General features: G+C 50.5%; 1 non-coding gene across 1 annotated transcript; it reads left to right on the top strand.

Moving 5' to 3' along the window:
• The first annotated feature begins 11,646 nt into the window (after positions 1-11,646).
• On the top strand, positions 11,647-11,719 carry TRNAV-CAC (transfer RNA valine (anticodon CAC)). The gene has a single exon. It is a non-coding gene; the product is annotated as a tRNA-Val (tRNA).
• Positions 11,720-12,668: the final 949 nt, after the last annotated feature.

Here is a 12,668-nt window from a genome sequence, read left to right as displayed (position 1 = left end):
GTAGACCTGCATTACTGCGCAACTCGTAATCATATCATAGTTTTGGCATGCAAAATCCCAGAATTTAATGTTTTTAATGTGAATAAATTTCTGTTCATATAACAACAGCCCTCGTGCGCAGGCAAGGTCATAAGACATCGCGACGAGGATCTATATTAGTCTATGCACATTTATAAGTGAGGCACCATCGCAGGGCTCATTCTTAAGTTTCGCGTCGACTGAGCGGCACTGTAGTTGAATACAAATTTTAGATATCGCGCGTAATTTCAGTCACTTGGTGTTGCATATACCGTACCTTTTGTGACAAGCAAAATAGCATAAGCATACTGACGAGTTTTATTACGCACGTTAGTTGCACCGCAGTATACCAGGTTTCTCAATCGTCGAACACGCTTCACGCTATTTTCTTAAAATGAACCTAACCACGACTATGTAAGCAAATATTCTTTTTTTTCTTTTTTTTTCACTTTAGCATGAGACTATTTCTGTTCAACGCCCTTTAAGACTAGCGGCAACGATTGCTAAAACAACACTTTATCAACATTGCAAAAAATATTACGTTATAAAAAGGATAAAAAACGCCGGAATACCTGTGAACATTTTATTGTGCTTTTGAGTGGCATGTTTAGCGTGTGTTAATGTGGTCTGTGTTTAGCGCTCCAGCTATTTTAAGGTCCAGTACATGTATACAAGCTAATCTAAGCTTCTCAGTTTTCGTGTTCTAATGCCAAATAATGGCGCCTTTAGATAACAGAGTATTTCGAAAACGGTGATCTAAGCAATGGTTGCCGCCTGTTTTTCCTATGTAGTAGCAATAATTCTCATCGACGGACGAACCACGCTAAGAAAAATGTGCTCGCTACCCATGACTGGAGCAAAGAATGGAAGGGTTACGCAGAGCCAACTAACATGCAGGAGTGAGCTGTGTCATGGTGAAAGTAGTCAAGTTTAAATAAAAACTTCTTTGCGAGCACAGCAGCACCGGAATACGTAACTTTGTAGTTTGACCACTAATTTTGTCCGCGATTTTATCAAGACCAGATTTTGCGGCAATGTCACTAAAGCAGTGCAGGAATTAACGCGCCACAGCGACCACGTAGTTTCCTGGGGATGGCATTTAAAGTCTCTCGTGATGAGCTGAACGCCCTGGGCAGCAACAAAATTTTCTCTGTGGCCAAAGGAGTAGGTGACCGAAAACGCAACAAGCCCAGCAATAAAACCCAGACACGGTAGGTGGCTAACTGCTGCAATACATCGTGAAAAAAGGGCCGGCAAATCATTATGAGTACGCCGAGGCAACGGTACTGCAATGACGTGAAACCACCGTCGTACACGCACATGTACAAGTACACACTGTTGGCAGCAGACGACGTGATGTGTAATTCACCCTAAAGCTGGTGACGATTGCGACTGCGCTCGATTTACCAGGGAATAGTGTCCTGGGACATTCCATACATACTGTTCTACGATGCTGCCGACACACATTTGGAATAACCGAGCAGAGCTCCTGGGCCGACAGCTTCAATTTGCCGTCACCTAGCAAGCGCATGCTCGGTGCGGCCGCGTGCTTCTTCTGACTGACGCCACACGGGAGTGGGCGTCACTCAAAAGATTTCAGGGTAAATAACATACCTGATTAACTAAAGGAGGCAAGTCGACTATTCGTCGCCTCGAGGTTTCACAGGAGGTGCCTATAAATCATCATCAGCGGCCTGTAAGAGGATCAAATCCTTGTAGGGGGAAGTTCGTATTTACTTTCTTTATGTTTTTATAGCGCAGCTTAGGCCGCCGTTCCTGCATTGAGCGTCGGTGTCCCTCGGCGTAACCGAAAGCACGTGCATAGCGGAGGATGAAAGAGCGAAAGCGGAGCTCAGCGGGGGATGAAAGGCGATAGCGAAGAGAGCGCGAGTAGGGAATCCCGAGAAGTAGGGTGCAGTGACCGCATGAGAAGAAAAGTGGAAGACGAAAGTATGACAAATGGATGAGGAGGAAAGCGGCGGGACCGCTTTTCTCTTGGCATATATGGAATCATCCGCTTTGCATATACGCCATCGGGCCCACCAATGTCATATATGGAGTGAGTGAGTGAGTGAAAACGTTTATTGAGTCTTTTAAGAGTTTCGCGGTTACGAGGTCTCCGTCGTCTTCATCTTCTTGGCACTGGCGACTTGAGACTTCTCTTCAGCAAGGGTGGGCCCCTATTCCAAGGCTCCACTGGGTCGTGCTGCATCGCTCGCGTGCTGCACTAGGGCACTTTAGGCCGTGAGCTCGCTGCTGGTGAGCCTACTCTTCCATTGCTCCGCACTCGGGTGTTCGTGTTTGTGGAATGCTTTGTTGCGTTCGCACTCCCAGGTGATGTGGTAGAGAGTAGGTGTGGCACCGCACCAAGGGCAGGTGGCCCTGTATTATGTCGGAAACATCTTATTGAGCACGTGTAAGTTGGGGAAGGAGTTTGTAGTCTGCGCCAGCCGGTCGCTTCCTCCTTTGTGAGGGCTTTGTGTGGTGGCGGATATCTAATTCTAGTTCCTCTATATAAGTTCAGGGTCTCTGCGTATCCCCCCTCGCAAGACTGTAGGTGGGTCTCCGGGGCATTAGACCGCTCTGCTCGGAACGCTTCACCTCGAGCTAGGCTGTCTACCCTTTCGTTCCCCCTATGTCTACGTGACCCTGGATCCAGATTAGCTTGTGCCTGGGCTTTTCCTTCTCCACGTAGGTGGCTCCGCTGAGTATTCTGAGGGCAGTTTTGCTGATTCTGCCCCTCGTGTAGTTCCTGCACGCCTCTTTTGAGTCCGTCAGTATGTTGAGAGATCGGCCTGTTCTATAACCTTCCGCTGCCGCCAGCGCTACGGCAATCTCCTCGGCGTCCGCGGTGCCAGCGACCTTTGCCGTGGCACACGTGATCGGGTTTCCTTCCTTGTTCCCCACTACCGTTGCGGCCACGCGTTCTCTTTCGTGTGGATATACGGCGGCGTCCGTGTATACTGTATTGTCTAGCTGGGCTAGCGTTCTCTTAACGTATGCGGCCCTAGCTTTTCGCCTGTTTTCGTGTAGGTTGGGATCCACATTTTTTGGCAGTGGTCCCACATTAGTGGTTTTCCTGAGGTGGTCCGGTACGTCCGCGTATCTGTCTCTCAGTCCGCTCGTATCCCGACCCAACCTCCTCAGGAGCACTCGTCCCGTAGGGGTGCCTCTGAGTCTCGCGGTTTGCGTACCCAGAAGAGCCTCGACGAGCTCGCTGAAGGTGTTGCTGATGCCCAGCTGGAGCAACTTCTCGTTCGACGTGTTTCTGGGTAGACGCAGAGCCGTCTTGTACGCCTTCCTCGATGGTGCCTGCTTGCTCTCTTTCTGCCTTGATCGTCACGTGGTACGGCAGGGAGTACGTGACTCCGCTGACAATTAGGCTGTTGACTAGCTTGAGAGTGTCTTCTTCTTTCATTCCGTATCTCTTTTGGGAGACCCTATTGATCATGCGGCCTACCTATTCTACCGCCTTGTTCAGCAGGCTAATGGTGCGGCTGCGCTTCTGGCTGCTTTGTAGCCACATGCCCAGGATCCTAATCATGTTCTTCTCCGGGATGTTGTGTCCCTCGAGGGTCACCTCCAGTGTCGCTTGCGTTGGGTGCTTGCCGACCCTGAGGAGCTCCAACTTCTCCGTGGAGCATCGCAGTACCCTTTCTCTGGTGTAGTTTTCCACGCAGGTCGCCGCTTCCTGAAGTTTTTCTTGCGTCTCTCCGAGCGACTCTTGGGTGACCCAGATCGTGACGTCGTCGGTGTAAATCGCGTGCTGGATGCCTCGGATCTCCTTTTTTTTGCCAGGCCAATCAATGCCACGTTGAAGAGGACGGACGATATGACGGATCCTTGGGGTGTGCCCTTGCACGGCGTGGGGAAGACGTTGCTTCTCAGCTTGCCCAGCCCCACCGTCGCCGTTCTGTTGCTCAGGAAGTCCCTGACGTAATCGTGCACTCTCTTCGCGCAGTTGTTGTTGATGCCACCCATGATGGCCGCGTGGCTCACGTTGTCGAAGGCCCCCTTTATGTCTAGGGCCATGACGACATTTTTGCCCGTTTTCGGCATCGTCTCGAGCACTTCCTCCTTGAGTTGGAGCAGCACATCTTGCGTTGAGAGGTTGGCTCTGAATCCTTATATGCTTTCCGGGTACCATCGCTCGTTTTCCAAGTGCGACTGGATTCTCTTCGTGATCACTTTCTCGTATAGCTTGCCCAGGCACGACGTTAGGGATATCGGTCTGAGGTTTTCTATTTGGAGTTTCTTCCCTGGCTTCTGAATCATTACGACGACGGCGTGTTTCCACTCCGCCGGAACTCTTCCTTCTTGCCAGAGCTTGTTGAGGTAGGCCGTCAGTTGGTCGATGGCCTCTTCGCCGACATTTCTGATTAGCGAGTTCCGGATATTGTCCGCCCCCGCCGCCGTGTTCTTGGTGGTCGATCTTATCCCTTCGACGACCTCTTCTCTCATGATGGGTCGGCCCGTGGTAGGGTTTTCTTCGCCGCGGTATTCTTCCTTGTAGCTCTCGACCTGGTCTTTGCCGTAGCATTCGACCCGGACTTCCTCAAGGAGTTGTTCGTCCGTGTCTTTGTACTGGTGGACTAGCCTCTGTATCGACTTGCTGCCTTCGGATTTGTTTTTGCTCGGGTCCATGAGGGCCTTGAGGATCTGCCACGTTCTGGCCGTACTGAGGGTGCCATGTAGCAAATTGCTAAATTGCTGCCACCTCTGTCTGGCCAGCTGCGTCGCGTACTCCTCCGTTTTCTTGGTGATGTCCGCAATTTTCTTTTTTAGCTTTCTGTTGAGTTTCTGTCTCTTCCATATCTTGGTGAGCCCGCGTCTCGCCTCCCATAGCTTGCGGAGCCACTTGTCCACCTCCGGCGTCTGTTCCGTCCTGTCTACTTCCTTCGTGTATAGGTATTGGATTCGCCTGAGCTGTTGGCTCCACTCTTCCGCCGAAACGATGCTGCCTTCTAGCTGCTTGCAGTGCGCTCTAAAGGCGTCCCAGTTCGTCAGCCGAGCCGTGCCAATCTTCCTCCGGACGTTGTCCGCCACAGTGCTGATCATTATTATGTGATGGTCGCTGCCAACGTTCTCGAGCAGGTTTTCCCACTCCGCTTGTTTGCGCCCCTGATAAAGGTTAGGTCTGGACTCGTGTCTGTACTGACGCTATTCCCCTGCCTGGTCCGTTGGTTCTCGTGGCTTAGCAGCTCGCACCCTACGTTCTCTGCCGCTGTGCAGATGCCGCGCCCCGTTTTGTCCTTGTTAGTATAGCCCCATCTCGGACTCTTGGCGTTAAAGTCGCCAGCAATGATTATATTATTCTGCCCCGCTAACTTTTTCGCCTCCGCAAAGAGCCTAATAAAGTTCCCCTTTGTTTGTCTGGGTGGGCTATATAGATTTGCGATGTAGGTGCTCTTGGCTTTTCTTTTCTTTTTGGGAATTATCTCCGTGATTACGTGCTCTATTTGGGTATCCTGTATCTCTTTATGTGCTATGGCTACTATTTGTTTGCTTATGAGGGTCGCGGTGCGGCCGCTCTCTTGACATGTGTAGCCCCTCAGCGTTGGGGTGTTGATTGTTTCTTGCAACATGATTACATCTGGTGGGGTTCCTCTGGTGTATATGAATTGCTGTAGGAGGCCCTCCTTGCGCTTGTACCCCCTGCAGTTCCATTGCCAGATTTCTAAGTGTTGTTGTTTCCGTTCTGCCTTGTCTGATTATTGTTGATTGCGTTGGGGGTATCTGCGCCGAACCTACGTTCATTGTAGTCCCTCTCTGGCGTCGTTGGTGGTTCTTTGCGTATTCTGATTCTTTACGTAATTTCGGAAACTCTGCTCTTGCAGGGCAAACTTTTGTTGCTTTTGCTGTATTTCACTTTGCATCTGTTGCATTTGCCTTTGCAACTGGCTCTGTAGATTCATTATGAGACTTCTGATCTCGTCAATATGGTTCCCGATTTTGTTGTTTTGTTGTGGCAGCTCCATGGTCTGGGGTGGCGGAGAAGGTGTGATGGTGTGTAACCTGCCCTCATTTCTTGTTTTTCCCTGATTAAGTCGTTTAGCTGTTTCTTTAATTGTCTTGATTCCTCGCCTGAGACTTGATTTCTTCAATTAGTTGTCTGTCTTGTGTTGTTTGTGTGTTGTTCGAGTGCGGTGCAAAAAGCGATTTGGGAGGGCCGTCTCCCCAGCTCACCTTAACTCCTCCGCCGCTCTTCTTTTGCTGCTGTTTCTGCTGCAGCTGCTTCTTGTCGGTGTTGCCCAGGGGTGGGTATGACTCGTCCCGGACGGACCCTCGGCTTCGGCTTCGGCTCCTGTCGCGGCTGCGGCTCTGCGATCCGCTCCGGCCCAGGCCCTGGCTCTCGTCCCGAAACCATCGTGGTCTTCTTCCTCGGCTTCGGCTTCTGCTGCGCCGTAGCTGCTGCTGGGTGCCCCATCGCAGCTCACTTGCTGACTTGAGGCGTTGTTTGCAGTCTCTCGTACCCACCGCGTGGTCGCCGCCGCATAGCAGGCACTTGGGCGTGCACTGGTGCACCTCCTCCGGGTTTTGGCAGCCGCACTGTCTGCAGGTCCTGGTTTCCGGGTTCGGGCAGACGTCCATTCGGTGCCCCTGTTGGCCGCAGGCGTAGCACACCTGCCTCGTCGGCCGATACGGGTAGCACCACATCTCCCCACCGTAGTACAGCAACCTGCTTCAGGAGGATGGGTCCTTCAAAGGTGATGACGGCCGTGCTGGATCTCCCAAGCATTCTGGCTGCAAGGATCTTCACGCCTTGCGTGCGGACTCTGAGGTTGGTCTTGAGTTCTTCCGGCGAGGTCCCCGGGTCCACGGCGTGGATGAACCCGCGCAACGTGCCTTCCGGCGCTCCCACGTGGGCGTTGACGGCGTAGTTCTTGCCCCCGAAGCTCAGCTGCGTGATGCGCCTAATCGTCTGGGCCGCCTCTTCGTTGTCCGTGCTGATGATGATGATATTGGATCCATTGCGCAGTCGGATGATGAGGTCTTCCGCCTTACATCCTCGCTCGGTGGCCGCGACCACCGCTCGCGCCACCTGGTGCGTCTGTAGGCTTTTAACAGCCAGTCCCCTCGGCCGAAGGACTATCTTAAGGTCGTCTCTGGGGAGCGGCGGCAGTCTCCTCCTCGGCGCTCCTCCTCCCTCCCTTTTCTTCTCCGGCGCAGTTGGCGCACCATCTGTGACCTTCGCCGCGGCTGGGGAATTTCCATTCCCCGGCGTTCCCGCCAAAACTTGCTGCTTGTTATCGCTGCGTCGGCGTCTTTTCTGCCTTTTTTACATGGCGATTTCCGAATCTGTGTCGGTTCCGCCATTGTTGCTTACTTTTGAGCTTTGTGTCGATGGGGTGCTGCTTCCTAGGGCTTGGTGGCTGCCTGCCGCCGCAGGTCCGCCTCAGACTAGCTGCTGCTCGGGAGCCGCCTCGGTGGTGTCTTGGAGGTCTTCCTCCATGATTTCTTGCGATTCGGCCGGAAATCTTGTCGGGCCTGTCGCTGAGGGTCGGTCGTAGATAGGGTTGCTTGCTCGGGACATCGCTCCGGGTCTTCTCTACCTCGGGCCGAGGCCGGGGAGGCCGCGGAGCCCCGCTATTGCTCTAGGTCTTGTTAGGCTTACCGCCCGGTCGGCCACATGGCAAACTCAAATGCCGATAAAATCCAATATATTGGAACCACCGGTTTGAACTTGGGGTCCTCGTGGTCCTCTTCACTTCCGGCGTCGATCCCAGCCAAATTTTTGGTGGTCCAGTAGGGTTGAACGGGTCAAAAAGCCCGAAAACTACGGAAAACTAGCACAGGCAGCGTGGGTTTTCGGCCCACTGCCCATGCGATACATCGCCTGCACAGCAGCCGCTAGAAGCAGCGCTCCGTGCGAGCGAGACGTTCCCGTGTTCACGCTTTTTTGTAAAGAAGCGACGCAACCAGCGGGAATCCTTCGACTGCCACTGCTGCTACACCAGCTGTCCGAGCAGAGGCTCTGCACCGCCGCCGTGAGGACCCTGACGTAGAGAATCAAATTCTATATCGCGATACATCGCGAATGCAAAACACCTATATAACTGCATTCAAAATTCTTATTGTAATGATCGGGGAATTTTCTTTATTGCACAAAATGCTCTCTGCCGCATTCTTTAATGAAAACATAGATAGCAGTCAGGCACTGTGTTTTTTTCGCTTTATCTTTATTTATTTATTTATTCACAAGTACTGCAATGTCATAATAAGATTTTCGCAGTGTGGGGATATAATTTTTACGGCGTGACTACTCAGGCAAAAAGAATATAAAAGAAAAAGAATTTTCGAATCCCACGCACTGTGGGAATCGATGTAAGCAAAGCTGCGTATGCTGTTTGCTTTGATTAACGATAATTAGCGGGGATGCTGGCAGCGAATGTAACTTCTACAGTGTTTAGTCAAATACGCGAGTTGTGAGTTCATGTTACACGTTACGTTGCGTGCACCACTGTCTTTTACACGGGGAAACGTCTTCGGTTGAGGCATTGCGTGTCTTTGATCATAATATTTGACGGTGTCGAGTATTATCATTACCTCACATGACACTCCGCATCGTAGCAAAATTGTTAAACTTGAACTGAATTATGGGACTGTACGTAAATCAATTGTTACAGTTGTATGTATTATTCTATGCATACATTCGCGGTCTCCACTACATTTCGCTCCGTAGCTAAGACATTCTTGCTCTGCGCAGCGCTTCTTTCGGGCCTGGTTGTCCTCGACGCTGAGTGCACGATTTAAAGCCCTACCATGAACACTTGCCATAAACACGAACTGTGCAAGGTTGCTGCGGTGGTACCGGCCGGTATCCAACGCGCTGCAAGACCTTCACAGCAGCGGCCGGAAAGTCGGGAGAAGAGGCAAAGCTTTAGTAACGTGACAGGTAGCACACAATAGAAATGAGCATGGAGTGCAGGAACAACAAAAGAAATCAATGGGTAACATGAAACCGAAAGAACGGCAAAGAAGGCTGCAAAACCACATTATTTGGGAGTGCATTGTATTCGGTAATCGTCTAAGGGAAAAAGAAGTATTTAAAACAGTTATTGAGGCTGCTGAAGGGGGTGAGCATTGGGCCACGTTTGTGTCTTGCAGCATAGCCTTTTGAAAAAGTAAGTAGTCGCGTTAAGGAGCTCGTGTCGCAGAAAAGCCGGTGCCGGCGGCGTTGGCCGTGAGCGGTAAATCCCGGGAGGCACTTTACAAATAAAAACAACTTTCAAAATGGGCTAGGTTGGAATCGAACTAGGGTCTCCGGAGTGTGATACGGAGATGCTACCACTCAGCCACTAGTTTCTTTTTATTGCCGGCTTGGCACAAGAAAGTACAATATAAATATTTCATGGCCATGAAAAACAACTAGTCAATGCCGGACCAGTGTGTTGTGATAAGAACGATGTAGGCTAGTAACTTTGTCCAAAGCACTTAGCCCATCAGGAGGATAACTCTGTGCACTGAAAAATTCGCGTATTTATAGCACACATTCAATGAAGTATTCATTTCCTGCGGCCTGAACAATGCGCTTATGTTTAATATCCATACGCGTTCGCCACACGCTATGCATGTACAGAAGAATTAACAGATCGACAGGCCCTCCCTCTGGTTCCGCGCATGGCAGGAAGCGTATCCTGAAAGCATTTAACGGCAATTCTTTTTTAACGCTGCGTTTTCGGATATCCCACAATAACACTGCGTGATGGCAGTCCAGAAAGATATGCTCGATCGTCTCCGGTTTTTTTCACATGAAACAATTCACAGACCAAGGTGTAAAAATGCCTTTGCTTTGCAACCACGGTTTCACTGGGAGAGCACCTGTATGTTGTTGAAAAAAGAAAGATTTAACAGAAGCTCTTACCGGCATTCGTTTAACTCTTTTAAAAGCAACTCGTTCTGAACCTAAAACAAATACTGTACGATAAAACGGTGCAGGCAAGAATACGTCAACAAGATCTTTATACAACTTCTTACTAGTAACAGCGGCAAGATATTCACCATAAAATCTTGCCTTTAGTATTTGGAAAGACGCGACCACTTCACGCAAAAAGGCACTTGAAGGCATTGGCCCCGTATACATGGACGACACTACAGAATGAGGCGATGAATCGCGCAGTCGAACTTCAATCATTGTTCTCAGAAAAGCCTGCTTTTGTTCACACAAAAAACGAAACCTGCGTACAATCTGTTTGTGGAGCAAATGTGACAACCCCAGCCCACCATAACACTCTATGGAACAGATTACTACAACTTGTACGTTCCCATGTTGAAGCCAAAATAAATGTCGCAAGTACTCCACGCAGCTTTTGCACAGGCATCCTCGTCAGACATAACGCTTGGATCACGTAAAAGATTTTAGCGACTAAAAACAAATTACACACGGTGGCTGTTGCAAACATTGAAAATTTATGCCCTCCCCATTTGCCGGTCTGGGTTTTCACTCGCACTACTTTATTGTGCCAATATTCTTTGCTATCACGATAATGTTCGAGGGGCACGCCTAGGTAACAGCCTGGTGTTACGGCCCATGGTATGTTACCAAAAGTCTCAGGCTTGTATTGCGAATTCCCATGCCAAAAACCAAGACACATGTTCCTGTTATTATCACTTCCACTTGCCGTACAAAATTTTACGGCCTCTTGTACAACTGCTTTGGCACTGTCGTGGTCCGTACAAAATGCTGCTACAGCATCAGCATATGCTAAAACTCGAGCTTCAGTTTTATTAAATGTGTAACCCCGATTGTTTGGGCTCTTAAGCACCCGCAAACAAAAGGGCTCGAGGTAGAGAGCGGAAAGCAGGGGAAATAAAGGGCAGCCTTGTCTCACAGACTACAGCACAGGAATACCATCACTTAACTGCCTATTAATTATCAGCTGCGCTATACAATCATTGTACATCATTTTAACACCTTCTACAATAACGGTTCCAACATTGATATGGTCTAGGATCGAGAACAAAACTACGTGTACGACTTTATCGAAGGCCTTGTGCACATCTAATGGCAACATGGCATCGCGGCCATACATTCCGTCACAGCATTCAAGGACAGTTCTAGCTGTATGAGCATTGGTAAAGATTGTCCTGCCTTTTATGCCGCATGTTTGGTGGTTCAAAGTTCAAAGTTCAAGTTCGATGGTTCAAACCGGTACAAAAGCGCCTCTAGTGAATGCGGTGTTGCCTTAGCAACGTGCTCTAGAATGTTGTACAGCGGTGTATATCGGTAATTATGAGCATGAACAAGAAGAAAGGGGCTTAACCGAGGGGCCCGATTTTCTTTATTTCATTAAGCACAAGTAATTTCCCCTACGTTGTCCTTGGTGTCAGTGTTTGTTGGCTTCTTATGATATGACTAATAAAAATCGGGCCCCTTGGTTAACCCCCTTTCTTCTCGTTCATTACATAACGAGGGTCTCGAATCCGGCTACATTGATGCTTTCAGGTGATATATGTGGGTTTATTTACCAGTTGCCTTCACCCAAAAAGATCACGTTCTCGTGACGCTTGCGGCAAAAAGGACGTTCCACGTTCGCCGCCATTGTCGGTGAGTGGTGGCGCTGGCTAACACTCCCAGGGTTCTACTAGGACCCATAAATACCCAAGAAAAGTGGATAGGGAAACAGCGCCACGGTAGCTCAATTGGTAGAGCATCGCACGCACAATGCGAAGGCTGTGGGTTCGGTTCCCACCTGCGGCAAGTTGTTTTTTAAGTCACGTAAATTTCCAATAATTTATCGTTTCTTTATTTCATTCATTAAGCACAAGTAATTTTCCCTACGTTGTCCTTGGTGTCAGTGTTTGTTGGCTTCTTATGATAGGACTAATTATGAGCAAGTAACTTACAGAAGTCGCAGTTACAGGAGTAGCGAAGTACATTTCCGCTACATTTCTTCTGCGCTCTGCGCACACGCAGAGCCATCTTGCGGCAGACACAGAAGACCCCCTCCTCGCGATGTGCGGCGCTGCCCCGACACGTGGCGCGCCAAACGCCCGCTTCTCCCCTTGGGGCTGTGCGGGGACCGGTGCGAGGATGCCCCACTACCCTTGCGTTCAATAAGTTTTCTCACTCTCTCCCCTTCCAACTTCCAGCGTGCGTCTCTCGAACCCTCGTGATTAGGCGACGCGGCTCTTTTCCCGCTCAGAGCGCGACTCCTAGGTGCAGCGTCCGATGCGAGACGCCTCTGACGTGATCGCTGCTCCGTAGCGCGTCTGGTGGGAAAGCGTCCCCTGCGATGTGTGCCGATCTGCTTCCGAGGAGTCAAGCGTCTGTGTGGTGCTCCCGAGCGAGGACAATACCATCGAGGCGTCAGCCCAATTATCGCGTCGGCCTTCATGGCGCGTCGCGGCGCGGCTGTCCGTGCCGATCACGACGTTTCGCTCCCGTACATAGTTTCTCCCTCCCAGGCACCGAGTTCTCTGGTTCGTTCCGCTTGCTTAGGCGCACGTTTCGTTGCCGCGCGGAGCGCTGCGTTGCTCGGCGCTCACCGCGCGATTGGTGGGTGCAAAGTCCCATGCGGGGCGCCTCATAAGTGATCGCTGCGCCGTAGCGCATTGTCTCGCACCCCTTGGTGGGTCGACGGGAACGCTATCGCGTTCCACTCTTGAAGGCGAAGCTTAAGCGTCCTCAAATTTTTTCTACATCCTTG

The sequence above is a fragment of the Dermacentor variabilis genome, chromosome 4 (genome assembly GCF_050947875.1).
Source record: "Dermacentor variabilis isolate Ectoservices chromosome 4, ASM5094787v1, whole genome shotgun sequence".
Taxonomy (NCBI): domain Eukaryota; kingdom Metazoa; phylum Arthropoda; class Arachnida; order Ixodida; family Ixodidae; genus Dermacentor; species Dermacentor variabilis.
The sequence above is the reverse complement of the archived record's forward strand: the minus strand, read 5'-3'. Positions and strand labels throughout refer to the sequence as shown.